Raw genomic sequence first — 13,929 nt, forward strand, 5'->3', positions numbered from 1 at the left:
AAGCATTATGCTGAATGTATATATAAAATTGAAACTTAGGTTTCTGAATATGGCATTATCAAAATATACTTATTGCTTTTACAGAAAGATATTGTTTTAATGTATCGTCATTAATTTGCTTCAAAAAATCAAATACTGTTAAAGATATTATTTTTATGTATTGTCATTAATTTATTTCCAAAAATCGTTTTTGACGTATAATTTCTTTCCAAAAATCGTTTTTGACATATAATTTCTGGCCCGTGTCTAGGGGTGTACATCGGGCCGGGCAGGCCGGCCCTAGTCCGAATATATCACAGGCCGGGCTGGACGGGCTTAGCAACCTAACTATCCATTAAGTTTCACAGGCCAGGCCGGGCCGGGCAGCAGCAGAAATTTACTGCCCATGGCCTGTCCAAGCCTGTGAAACAAGACGGGCCAGGCCAGGCCAGGCCGGGCGGGTATCAGGCCTTGACAAGTGACAACAGTAAATGAGAAGATAATAACTAGCAAACTTCAAATCAGTAAATTGCATAAAATTGTAGATTGTTCAAATCAAACTTCAACAAAAATTCATAACACCACTACTAGGCAACTAGCAAACAAATTCATAACACTACTACTCCAAAACTTTATTTCATCTTACTAAAAAAAACAATGAAATGGTTAAAAACTTTATTCCTCTTTGTCTAGCTCTTCACCACTGACACCACATGACTTCAGATTCTTTACCGTCTACCTACACAGATCAAGAAAAGTAAACATTTAATCAACAATTCAAATAACATAAATTAACACAAAAAATAATATCGATGAACAAATTGTAATAGTGCGCATCAAGTTATAGCATGCTTGTATTTAAAGAGATGAGAAGAAGTAAATTCAGTGCGCATCAAGTTATAGCCTGCTTGTATCTAAAGAGTTGATAAGAAAATAGAACAGTCAGACATAGACATGAAAATAAAATGAAAAAATTGCATAAATTTTACCTTAAAGAGACACATGATGATTCAGAGACATCATTCTCATCATCAACTGGAGTAATAACGTCGTTTAGTGGATCTAGTGTCATCATACGATTTTTCAGTTCAGCTTTCCACCAATCTTTTAGAATCACACAACATTCCAACATTTGCGGTGTTAAGCTACTGCGATAATCACTCAACACACGCTTGCCGAGAGAAAACGCAGATTCAGAAGCAACTATGGAGACAGGGACTGCTAGTACATCTCGTGCAATGCAAGAAAGGACTGGATATCGTTTTTCATTAGCTTTCCACCAACCCAATATGTCAAAATTCTTCATATCTTCAAAAGTTGGTTCTGGCTCTGCGAAGTATCTCATCAGTTCTTCTGATGCTGTAGAAAGGGGATCCCTCCTATTCTGACTTCGGGATTGCCAAAAGGAGTCATCTTCTTCGTCAGAGATTGTGTCGTCTTGCATCTGTAGAACACTCTGTAAAGGTGGTTGATCACTAGTAGAAATTGAGTTAATACTAGAACCATTCTGCATTTGCTCATTTAACATAATAATATACTCTTCAAATAAACTTTTAAGTTTAGCTACTATGAAAGATTTTTGCTCGGCATGACAACGAATGACATGTGCAGAAGTACTAAAACAACTCTCTATATCAGCTAATGTAGTTTCCGATCCTCTGAGATTAAGACGGGGATCAAGAATGTATCCAATGCCGAATAAAATAGGAGTCTCACCCCAATATTTGACAAACTTATTTTCCATAACAACAATAATGTCCTTGAGCTGGCTCATATGCCTGTGTTTCTGTAAGACCCTCCCAATTCTAAATAAGTAATTAAGAACAGAGTTACTTGTCACATAATCGACACCAGAAAAATGTTTGGTTGCATCATAGAAAGGCTTCAAGAACTTGCATAATAATTCAGCAATATCCCAATCATAATCAGTTAAATCAGAACATGTCCTATCAGCGAGCAAGATTGAAATTGCAGCACGATAAGGAAGTGCATCTTTTAGCATGAAATAAGTAATGTTCCACCTGTGCTTGACATCTAGCTGAAGCTTTTTTGGTTTCAAACCCAATGATTTGCACAAAGCTCGAAACTGGTCATATCTTACAGACGAAGCAAAAATGAATTCTATACTAGATTTAACATGAGAAATCATTTCTTGAAAATCCTTAACTTTCTTCCTGCTATCATCTATGAATAAATGCAAGATATGGCAACAACATCTTACGTGAAATAAGTCTCCTTTCGATGGCAAGTCAGGCAGCATCACTTTTAACCGTTCAACCGAAACAGTATTTGCACTAGCGTTATCCAAGGATAATGAGAAAATATTCTTAGAAATCCCCCAGTCATTGGCAAGTTTCTGAATAAGTAACTCAGCAATATGTTCTCCGGTGTGGGACTTGTCAAGTAAAGTATAAGAAATTATCCTTTTATGCAAGACCCAATTTTTGTCTAAAAAGTGAGCAGTGATAGACATGTAACTTAACTTCTGACACGACAACCACAAATCTGATGTCAAACATATTTTTCCAGGTGCCTCTAATAAAGTTCTCTTTAAAACTTGTTTTTCCATTTCAAAATTTTTTAAAATATCACGCCTAACAGTGGTTCGAGAAAATTTCACAAATCCAGGGTGAAAACTATCATTTATAAACCATTGGAAAAATGGATCTTCTACGAACTGAAATGGCAACTCCCTCAAAATAATCAACTTTATAATGTTCTTTCTAGCTCTTGCTTGACAGAATCGAAATGCAGTAAAAGTACCTGACCCAGTTTGAGCTATTAATGTCTGTGTTTCATCAGCAGGTTGGCTCTTTTTCAAACAGCTTTCCATGTGCCTTTTGAGATGAGAAGTGCCTGCTTTTGGATCCCCCGAAAACTTCCGGTCACATATCTTGCACTGTGCAAGCTTCAACCTCTTTATCTTTTGTGGATCATCTGGATCCACTTCTTCAATTTGTTCAAAACCTTTCCATACTATTGACGTTAGTTTTCTTTTTTTAGTTCCACCGGTAGCAGGGGATGGTAATTGTGAGTTTGTAACATTTGAAGTGGGTGTTGTTTCAACCAAATCAGAAACATCCATGCTTCAAATTAGAGAAAAATTACAAACCTGGTCAACCAAAAAAAAAAATTTAGTAAACTTATGTTCAGTAAGTGTCACAAAACTATCAAAAAACATCAATTAAAATTAAATTTTTGATCAAAAGAACCATACAACTAACAAATCTTAGTTATAAAATTGAATTTTAATTATCAAATGTAAATCTATCAGGACAATAAACAAAAAAACCAAAGCAACCAATACCCAAAGTATCATGCTTTCGACACCATTCAAAATAGAAGGTTAAACACCATTCTGAATTTATACCAACAGGAGATGACACAATATTTTAAGTATCAATCTATCGGGACCATGAAAACCAAATCAACTAATCCTAAAGTATCATGCTTTTAACACCGTCACCATCCAAAATAAAAGCATAGAACATAACTAAATTAATTAAACATGAACTGCAATAGATTTAGATTAGAAGAAAAGAACTTACAATTTTATCAACCTTTTCTTCTCCAAAAGAAATTAACAGTAGCGAATGAATCGACGATAACAAATAACCTAGAAATAAAGAAGGCAATTGCAGTTGCAGAGCGATTAAAAGAGAAATCAATTCTGCACAGCGTATAAAATTTCATTCTGAATTTGTGAAATTTATACTAATAACAGACAAGATTTTGGTTCAAATCTCTCTAACCTAGAGTTTTTAGGAGGAAATGACGACAGAATAATGAGAGAAAGGGAAAGTATTAGGAGGAGATAACGAGAGAAAGGGAAAGTCAAATTTCCGTATAATTTAATATTTTATACGTATTAATATTTTAAAGCATATAATTTTGGTATTATCTAGATAAGTTATTGGGCGGGTCGGGTAACTAAACAGGCTACCGGGCTATCAGGCAGGTCGGGTAATTAAACAGGCTACTGGGCAGGTAAACAGGCAGGGCTCTAATTTTTGAACAAAAACCCGGGTCCACCCACTTATAATTATCGGGCAGGCCGGGCCAGCCCATTACAGGCCGTCGGGCGTCCATGGGCTCCTTCGGACCCGGGCGGTACATGGCAGGCCGCAGGCTTCCGGGAATTCTGTACACCCCTACCCGTGTCCATGCATTTTTGAGTTCCACATTGTAATGAGTGTATATAAATTTAGGAAAAATATTAGTGAAGAGTTGTATTGCTCTTATTTACCTTGGCGAAAGAATTGGTCATTTGAAAACTTGCCATGTTATATTCTTAAACTCCTCCAAAGAAGGCATCTTCAAAGACCAAACGGTAGATATGAGCCCCAGTGGAACATTTTTGGAGAAAATATGTCGAAAGTCAAATTAAGGTGTATAATTTTTTGAAATAGAACTGTGGCACTGATTAGATTTTTTGAACTTTCGTCGCCAATTGTTTACTTGTCTCTATCCGTACGTAATTAATTGCATAATCTAGGTGACATCTCCAATCGTCAACTCCCCGTTCACACCGCATTGATAATTAAGCTGATGTTGGAGAAACAATCCACCAGCCATTTCTATACGAGTGATCACAGGAAGTGGCAAAAGAATTAGTATTGGCTTGATTAGTGGGAAGGAAAACCCACATAAACCTCCGACGGAGAATCTTCTTTTCACAATCAATCAGGCTCTTAAGTTCGGCATGGGAATTTGGTTTCCGTAAGAGTATACATATCTCGGTTAGGTGATTTTTGTCTTAGCCAGAGACAAGTATTCCAATTCTAGATATCTCCTGTTGTGGCAGGACATCATCCGATTTCATGATCGTGATGGCACTATTTTAGGTCTGTTTTCGTATTAGGTAGCTTAGGGTATCCCCGCTTCATTTGTTGTAGAATGGAAGGTGTGGCTAGCACTGTGCCATGATATTGATGGGCTTTTAGAAGAGTACTGTTTGGAATCCAAACTATATGCAATGCAAAAAAGAAAATATATAAACAAAATAAAAATAAATCCTAAGTACGAAAAAATTCAAAAGAAAAATTAAAATAAAAGAAAATATCCAAAAGAAATATTTATATTATTGTTCCAAATGGGATCTCATTCAAGGAATGTAGATTTTGCTAGCTCGGCTTCATGGCCTCTTCTAACAATTTCTATACTCCATTCTTGATGATGTGGACGAATGTATCCGTCGAATTTTGTCATTCTCGTTAGAATGGTAAGGTACTCTCCTATCTCATCTTGGAGATGTCTGTTGTTGCTTTGGGTAGTGACCTTTTTGGCAATATTTTCCTTTCATGGAGGATTATGTGGATATTTTATTTGGCTCCCCTATTTTACACGTCATGGTGGCTTAAATTGCATGCGTCCGGCTCGTATGGCCTACGTAAGACTTATTATCTGGGACCTCCAATATGTTGTTCTTAGTGTGACATCATTGTGTATACTGACTTATGATCGTGAGTGTCATCTTTTCTCCGATCGTGGTAGTGGTTACTTCATAGTTTGACCTTCCAGTGGGGACGTCTTGGATTACTGAGCGATGCAGCTCTAGGATGATTTCATGGGTGAATTTCACCTTAATTTATTGGACTTCGCCTCTAGCAGCAGGATTGCGCGTCACGGGTGTCATAATTCATTATGGAGCTGCATCGTTATGTTAACGACTGCTTCGTCTTGTTAAACTGATCAGTGTGTAGGGATCTTCATGATGAGATGCTCCTGTACCGTCATGACTTTTCATTTTCTCATGAATGCCATGAAAGTGAGATAAGAAATTTAAGCTCTCCAACCACCATTGTAGGGTGACCACCCTCTTCGCTCATAGCGGTTTTGCGAGTGATGTCTGCTACTATACAATTTTCACTTCTAGATTTGCTTTTACATTTTTGAGAGTAGCATTTCTTCGATGCCCCATTCGTGGGTTGCTGTTGGTGCAACAAATAGTATGGACGGTGGTCACCATTTCTTATGTATGGATAATGGTTCCTTTAATTGTCGTCATCAGAGGGGAGCGGTCGTCCTTCATGGACTCCATGGGATAGCACAATTGATCTGCTTAAGTTTTGGTTCAGTTAACGCCTCCTTGCGGGCTTGCCATATCTCCATGGCTTGGTCTGGTGTAAACAGACGTCCTTCGTACTTCATGAGGCTGGGATTGGACCCCTTATATATGTCACTTCATTTATATAGTGATTGGTGTCCAATCACTATAGTGGTGATTGGTGTCCAATCTCTCTGTTATCATCATTTATATATTCGTACTGATTGGTGTTTAGATCCAATTGATTGTTTCGTCATTTTGGATCCTTCCTTGTACGCACAAAGAAAATAGCTCATTATTTTGACGCTACATTATGTAATGGTTCGTCATTATCATAATTCTTGCTTCGCCTGTGCGCCTTTGGGACTCAATTGGTTTCGTGACCAATAGTATGTACCCTTTGTCTTTGTGTTATGAAAATGTATCATAGTATTTCATGACCACTATTTTTGATCACAAGTTTCCATCATGGGGAGTCGTCCCTCCAATTTTACCTTCGTGGGGTTGCCATCTTTGTTCGTCATTGCTGTGAGGCTCTTCAGACCATCGTTAATTGGCTCGTCCGAGTTAATGGTCAAGAGTGATATGGTGAGTTTGCTTAAGTTGATCAGCCCTCTTCCGAATGGTTCGTCCGATGTTGAATCTAGATGGTGAGCCCGAATTGTTTCTCTGAGCTGCTACTCCGAGCTAGTATGATTACGTCATTGTCTTGCCGATGATCGGATGGGCAATCACGAATTGGCTCGCCCGAGTTCATCATAGTAATGCTGCTCGTCATGGCTTCGTCAATTAGGAAGCATGCAGCAACAGTTCGTCTTGGAACCATAGTGATAGAGATTGGTGATTAACTCCAATCTATTATCATGGAAGCGAGCCCTTACTCCGTCATTTGTCGTCATGGTCACTTCGTAAGTGCATGCAAAATTTGCAGCTCGGGTGCCTCTGGCTCCTTTATTGTCAGCACGAGGTGGTACTCCTCCAATGAGGTTGATTAATCAGTCGATTGGCAGCGAGACTCGGCACTACGATTATGTGGGCGGGTGAACTCTCCTTTCACCATCAATCGTCATGGATCGTAACCACCAGGAAGCTTGTCCTTCTGGGTTACTACTTAAAACAAAGCTCGTCTGTTTTATGAGAGATTTTGTTTGCCGAAGATGTGATATTCCCTTTCTTTGTCAGCGTTAGCTATCTCATTAGGTGGTTCCTTATTTTTCCACCAATGGCGTCATACATTATTAAAACCTCCCTGTTTTTTGGGGTTTTACTTTTCTGTTCGTCACATCGGGATGGAAGCAATTGTGATTGCTTTTTGTCACAGCAATTATGGGTAAGCGTTTCCTTCAGGGGTTGTTGCTTTCCGAGTTGAAACTTTTGTTTCATCAAAGATTTTGTTATGATTTCTTTCTTTGTCAGGAGCACCCACTCATTAGCAGTTATCGTCGATTAAGTCCAGATAACTATCTTATCGGGAAGCTCTTTCTTCTTCCACCATTGGCATCTGTTCGTCGCATCGTCATGGCAGCAATGGTGATTGTTTTATCTAGAGTTCGTTAGGTAGATTGTCTACATAGCGGATTGACCTCTGTGATAGACAAGTTTTTACTTGAGACAATAGTGATTGGTGATGAATTCCAATCAATTATTCCATCGTATGGTTACATCGCTCATAAGATTATATTGACCTATCAATATTTTGCCTTCACGAGATCGGATAACTCCCTTTTTCATCGTGATGGTGCCTCCACGGGATCGGATGATCCCCATCTATCTACTTTAGAATTTTTCCATCACGAGATCGGATGGTCTCTTTGGCAGTCAAGGTTCATGCCTTCATGAGGTCGGATGATCTATTTCACCATTGAGGTTATGCATTCATGAGGTTAGATGATATCTTTGGCAAGTCATCAGGGTCCTGCCTTCACGAGATTATTGTTTCATGAGATCGGATGATCTCCTCCGCCGTTGGGTTTTTTCTTTCACGAGGTGGGTTTATTTTTATAACCTACAGGATCATGCCTGCACGAGATCGGATGGATGTATGTATTCTGTCTCGAGGTTCTTCCTCCGCGAGATAACTCTTTGTTCTTCCAGAGCATTATCTTCACGATATCGATGGGATCGGATGGGATGATCTTATCTATCGCCTTTTAATGTTTCAATTTCACGAGATCGGACGATTTCTTTCGTCTTAATGTCTACATGAGATTAGATAACCTCTTTTTCCACCAGGGTAATGCTTTTACGAGGTTAAATGATGTCTTTCGCACCATTGGTATTATTCCTCCACCAGATCGGATGATCTCTTATGCCATCAGAGTTATGGCACTTCATGAAATCAGATGATTTCTTTCGTCTGTAGGATCGTGCCTTCAAGAGATCGGATGATCTCTTCCTCCATTGGAGCTTTTCCTTCACGAGATAGGATATTTTTTTCCACCGGGATATCATCTCCACCTGGATGACTTGTTTCATCACCAAGCTTATTTTTAATGGGATCGGATGATCCCATTCACCATTAGGTTCAGGCCACCACGATCAGTGATCTCTATCACCGTTGGAGTTTTTCCATCATGAGATGGGGTTATCTCTTTTTCCTACAGGATCATGCCTGCACGATATCGGGTGATCTCTTTCCTCCATTGGTATGTCACCACTAACAGAACGAGATGAGCTCATCTTAACGCCATTGGAACTCTCTGTGACTGGTTTGATTCTCCTTCGACCATGACAATAGAAGATGGTTATTAAATCCATACAACTATTTCTCCAGTCACGGTGGTGACTATAGTTTCATCTTTTCTGATCCCTACACCCATGATGATTTTATCCATCAAAACACATCAAACACACACAAAAGAAGATAAAGGTGCAGGAATATAAAGGGAGACAGATCTTTTTACGTGGTTCGGTCAATTGTGACCTACATCCACGGATTTCACTATGTTGTGAGTTGTTACATAATCTCCATTGGAGAGGCTCTCATGGAGATCTAAGGAAGAAGAAGGAGGCCCCTTAGCTAGCAGGAGAAAGAGGTCTAGCCTTAGCTAGAGACCATCTAAAGGAAGATCCTCCTAACCCTATTTCTCTTTCTCTTATATAGGGTAGGTGGTTACATTAAATTACATTTATGCCCATAGGGATGACTAGATAGGATAAGACCAAGTAGTTGGGTGTACATAGTGTAGTTGGGTATATCATAGTAAGATACTTTGGCTCCTAATCTTGCACCACGTAGCGAGCTGATATTTTTCCCTCATATTTTGCTCCTTTGGTTGAGGATTGTTGGAACAATAATCCTTAAGAAAATCAACATCGGTATGGCAGTGGAGGCGAAAGAAGTGGCTGAGCGAGGTTTTTGAAAATGCTTGGTTCCGATCTGGCTTGTAGTTAGACTTCACTTCTGTAGATTGTTTGGTTGGGGTCGTCCGAGTTGGTTGTTGCGATGCTTGTGCTTCACGGTCCGTGATCTGTGCTACATGATGTAGATGTGCGAGTTGCGACTGTGAGTAACAATGCGAGGTCGCTCTCAATTCTTGGTCTTTGATTCTTTGCTGGAGTTGGTTCATGACTTCAGTTGGTGGTTTGTGGTACCGAGCTTCCTGGCTCTTTGTTGCTGAAAGAACTTCACAGAAGAATATAACCAGCTTTTAAAAGTATTAATACTTGCCCCTGTTCTTGTGTGAAGTTCTGAGGCAGTCCTTATGCTCGTGGTCGTTGTGCTTCACAAGCATAAACATTATAGTAATCAAGTACTACAGTTGTAAGAGGTAAGAACAGTTTAAAGTCTTGCATTGGCATAGACAAATAAGATACTTGATATCATTAAGCATGATTATGGTATGAATGTTTTTCATGTATATGTAATCTATTTAAGCTATAATATTAAGCTATTAAGCATATTGCTAGAATAATTACTGGAGTGCAAAGTGAGATAGCTCCTTAATAAAGGTGATACTTAGCTTTCTTCGCAATTGGCTGATTGACTTGGCATCTGTAGCTTGCTCCTTGCTCCGAGCGATGAGGGTTCATCAGTATGGGTATATTTCAACATATATGCTTCTGTTAGCATTTGAGAGGATAAGTTTTTGAACAAATCCAAGACATATTTAAATGAAATCAAATGGAATAGATTAAGATAAGTTGGAGATAGATAATCTTTGAATCATGTATATCTTTTTACTGGTGTAAGAAGTCTTATACGTGTGACACATCGCTGTATGGTCTTGCCAAATGACTTTGAGATTGCAGTCTCAGGTCATGCTCCGAGGACTTACTGCATGCCTCAAATCGTGCTGCTACGAGGACTTACTACATGCCTAGGATGTGGACTGGTGAGTCCGAGTTAATTCTCCTATCAGATGCTTTCGGATGGTAGTACGAGATCTTGTTTTGGTTTCGAGATGTATCGGATGCTTACATTTGTGGGGACTCAAAATATCTTCGGATGGCAGTCCGAAGCCTTTCCCCGAGGACTTACTGTTTTCCTCAAATCGTGTGGACGTAAGATTTTTTGAGTGCCTTCAGAGTAGAGTCCGAGGTCTTACTTCGTGCTCCAATTGGAGGCTTATGTCTGTGGGGACTCGAAATGCCTTCGGATCGTAGTCAGAAGTCCTGCCCCGAGGAATTACATATTTCCTCAATATGAAAGTATTGAGGGTATATACTGCCCCCTTTGGATTTTGGAAGCTTAAGATCTTATAGCTTTTGAAATCCAAAGTCAAGGTTTGCCCCTAACTCCATTTTCTGAATTATCATTTATGATGCTACTACATGTAGCTTGTACCTTGATACAGTTGCTGCACTTGTGTGCGATTTCTATGAGGGTCATACCATATTGGTATCCTTTTATTCCTTAGACAAGTTATGGGCTATAAGTCCGAGAAGTGATCAGCTTCCCCTTTGGCTAGATAACCTCTTACAATACAAGTCTAGAGGATGTCAAGGATCCTTCTGATGACGAATATGTGTCCTTATTGAACATATATTCGTAAATTATGTATAGTGCTTCTCTTTAGGAAGGATTCTGCCTCATAGTCTGCTCGTGGCACTAACTAGAGTGAGGGCTATACCTCTGATAGTTGATTCACACTTCAGCCTAAAGTGAGTCAACTATAGGGTACCTCCTGAAGTACAGGACATCATCTGACTCGTGGTCGAGATGACATTACCCTAGGTCAATGTATCCATCTCGGGTAGCTTGATCATTGCTCGCATCATCCTGTTTGAGGATGGAATGGTGTGGCTAGCACCTTACCATTCGTGATGGTCTTGGGGAGATGTTTCCTCGCATAGGGGTCATGCCCCTGTTGTCATTCATAATAGAACAATATTGTGTAATTTACCCTGCAAACAAAATATATATAATATACATACATTCAACAAATGAAAATAATGAATTAAACAAACATTTGAAAATTATTATGCATTGAGAAGAGGTTTTCTCAAATGGGTCCCATAGCCCGATTACTATCGTGATGGTTTTGAGAAGATATTTTCTCGCACGAGGGTTTGGTTTGCCCAGATACCATTTGCAATGATCTCGAGAAGACGTTTTCTCGGATGGGTATCGTGCCCCAATTACCATCTCGATTAATCCGACTCTAAGCTTAGTGCATGATAAGCATGCCTTTATGCAGATTTCAACTAATCTGACTCTAAATCTATCTGGCATAATGCTAGTTCCTAATGCATGATAAGCATGCTTTTATGCGGATTACGTCGAGTCCGACTCTAACCTTATACGAATATTAATCCGACTTAACTGAATTCTCTGACCATAATGGAGATTTGCTGCAAAACATGAAATGTTAATTCATCACATGTAAAGCATTCAATAATTTTTAAATAATTCACCATATTTAATCATTTTCTACTCATTTTTATGTGATATGGTTTCGCATTGTCACTTACTGTGATGCTCGCTGTGGAGTAGGTTCGCTAGATTGCGACACGCGATTCTGGATGTACCAGTGGGATATGTGTATCGGCTTAAGTCTTTGCGACTAGCTATTTTCTTAGCTTGCTCTTAAACAAAATTGTGCCTTGATTAGGCATATGTAAATTCAATATATGAGTTAGAAAGTGTCCTTGTTGTCCTTGGCAAGAAAGGTAGGAGATTGTATCGTCCTCAAGCTTTATAGCCTTTATCCCGAGGTTTCTTTTTTCCCCTGGAAATTCCAATTATTAGTTAATAACAACAAAGAAAGTATAGTTATGGATATTTGGCATGTTTAACTTCATTTATATAAAATGATAAATTCAGAGGTAAAGAGGTGAAAATGTCCCTTGTTGTGGATGTTATTGACAAGCTAAATCGTGAGCTTGGCGAGCTCGGATGCACTGTCGTAACCGATCCGAGATGGATGCATTGAGCATGTAAGGAAGTTTAAGCGAATTATTTCATGATAATTTATGACATGTTAAATGATATGAGCATACTTTTTGAATATCACTTAATACGGTAAAAGGGTTCTTTAACCACTAATTATTATGTCAGCATACATGGATTGGCTACTTGGAGCTTATGTTCAAAATGAAATGAAATGCATTGGTGGCATACTACTCTTTATTAGCGAGTTGGTGTTGCTTATCCAATAGGCAAGCAATTCTAATGTCTCATATCGATGCTAAAGTTTACTTCTAAAGCATGCAATTCGTTGAAGTGATTCCATCTAACCCTTGTAATAAGGTGTCACTTAGAATAACATTATCAATTACTGATACAGGTATATGTAATTTAGCATATAGGTATTAAGTATTCATTTGAGACTAGAGATACTTATCCTGCTGTTAAGCTAGATAGTTGCTTATTGGACCATGTCCATTTTTCTGAAACAGCAAGTAAATTAAGTGAGTGGTCACGAAAGGTGTATACTCAGTAGGAAACTCTTCTTATGTAAACTAGAGTTAAGGTATAGTGAAGAGATAAGCCCAATCAGGCTGAGACGTGGAGGCAATCAGTAATCGTGAACTGTTGTTGCTGCTCCCGTACGAGATTGGTGCTCATAAGTGAACTGATGAGTCCGAGCTAAATAGCATCGTGCTGGCTGACATTTATGCTCTTGACTGCGCCGCACGAGATGGTTGCTCTGGTTTCTCCACGAGTTGGTCTTAAGTTGAACACGAGCTGGTGATTCCCACCATTGTTTTTCTGCCCGAGTTTGATGCTGCAATTGGGATGCACGAGATTTCTATACGATTGGATCAGTAGTGTCTCCACGAGTTGGTCGTGAAGCTACGATGGCTGTAATCGTTAACTGCTGTTGCTTTTGCGATGCAACCTCGCCGATCCCGATTTTTTGTAGTCGATCTAATTCGTGTCGTATGAAGTACGAAGGGTATGTAGATGTTCATTGAATTTCATCCACTGAAAACCTAGATTAGGCTAAAAATCACTATTTTCAGAGAAACCCCTAAACGGATTTGAAGAATATCATCTACTGATTGTAGATTTATAATCGAAGAAGAAGCTGTAGAAAGAATATCATCTTCTTTATAAGAATATCATCTACTGATTTTAATCAAGACTCTTTAAGAGAAATGATTTCCTATAAAGAAGAAGCTGTAGCTTTTGGAATAGATTTTTCTAATTTTTTTTTGTTGTAAATCTTATAGATGTGATATATTAAGAGGAAGATAAACATATTTTAAGAGAAAGATTCGTTTCCCGGTGGATTGTTGATGAAAGCTTGCTGGCCTCCGTGCTTAGTGAAGTTTCTCTTCGCTGTAGAGATTTCTTTAGATTCTGGTTCCTCTTTCTTTCTTAGGCTTTGTTTGGAGAAGAGATACATTTGTTGTCCTGCTTTTTTGACGAGAGTACCCTTGAAGCACTTGTATCGCCCGATTTGAAGCTTCGTTTGGCTTCGTTTGGAATCGGATAAGACATTTTGTTATATGAAGCT

Source organism: Papaver somniferum, chromosome 1 (assembly GCF_003573695.1).
Source record: "Papaver somniferum cultivar HN1 chromosome 1, ASM357369v1, whole genome shotgun sequence".
Taxonomy (NCBI): domain Eukaryota; kingdom Viridiplantae; phylum Streptophyta; class Magnoliopsida; order Ranunculales; family Papaveraceae; genus Papaver; species Papaver somniferum.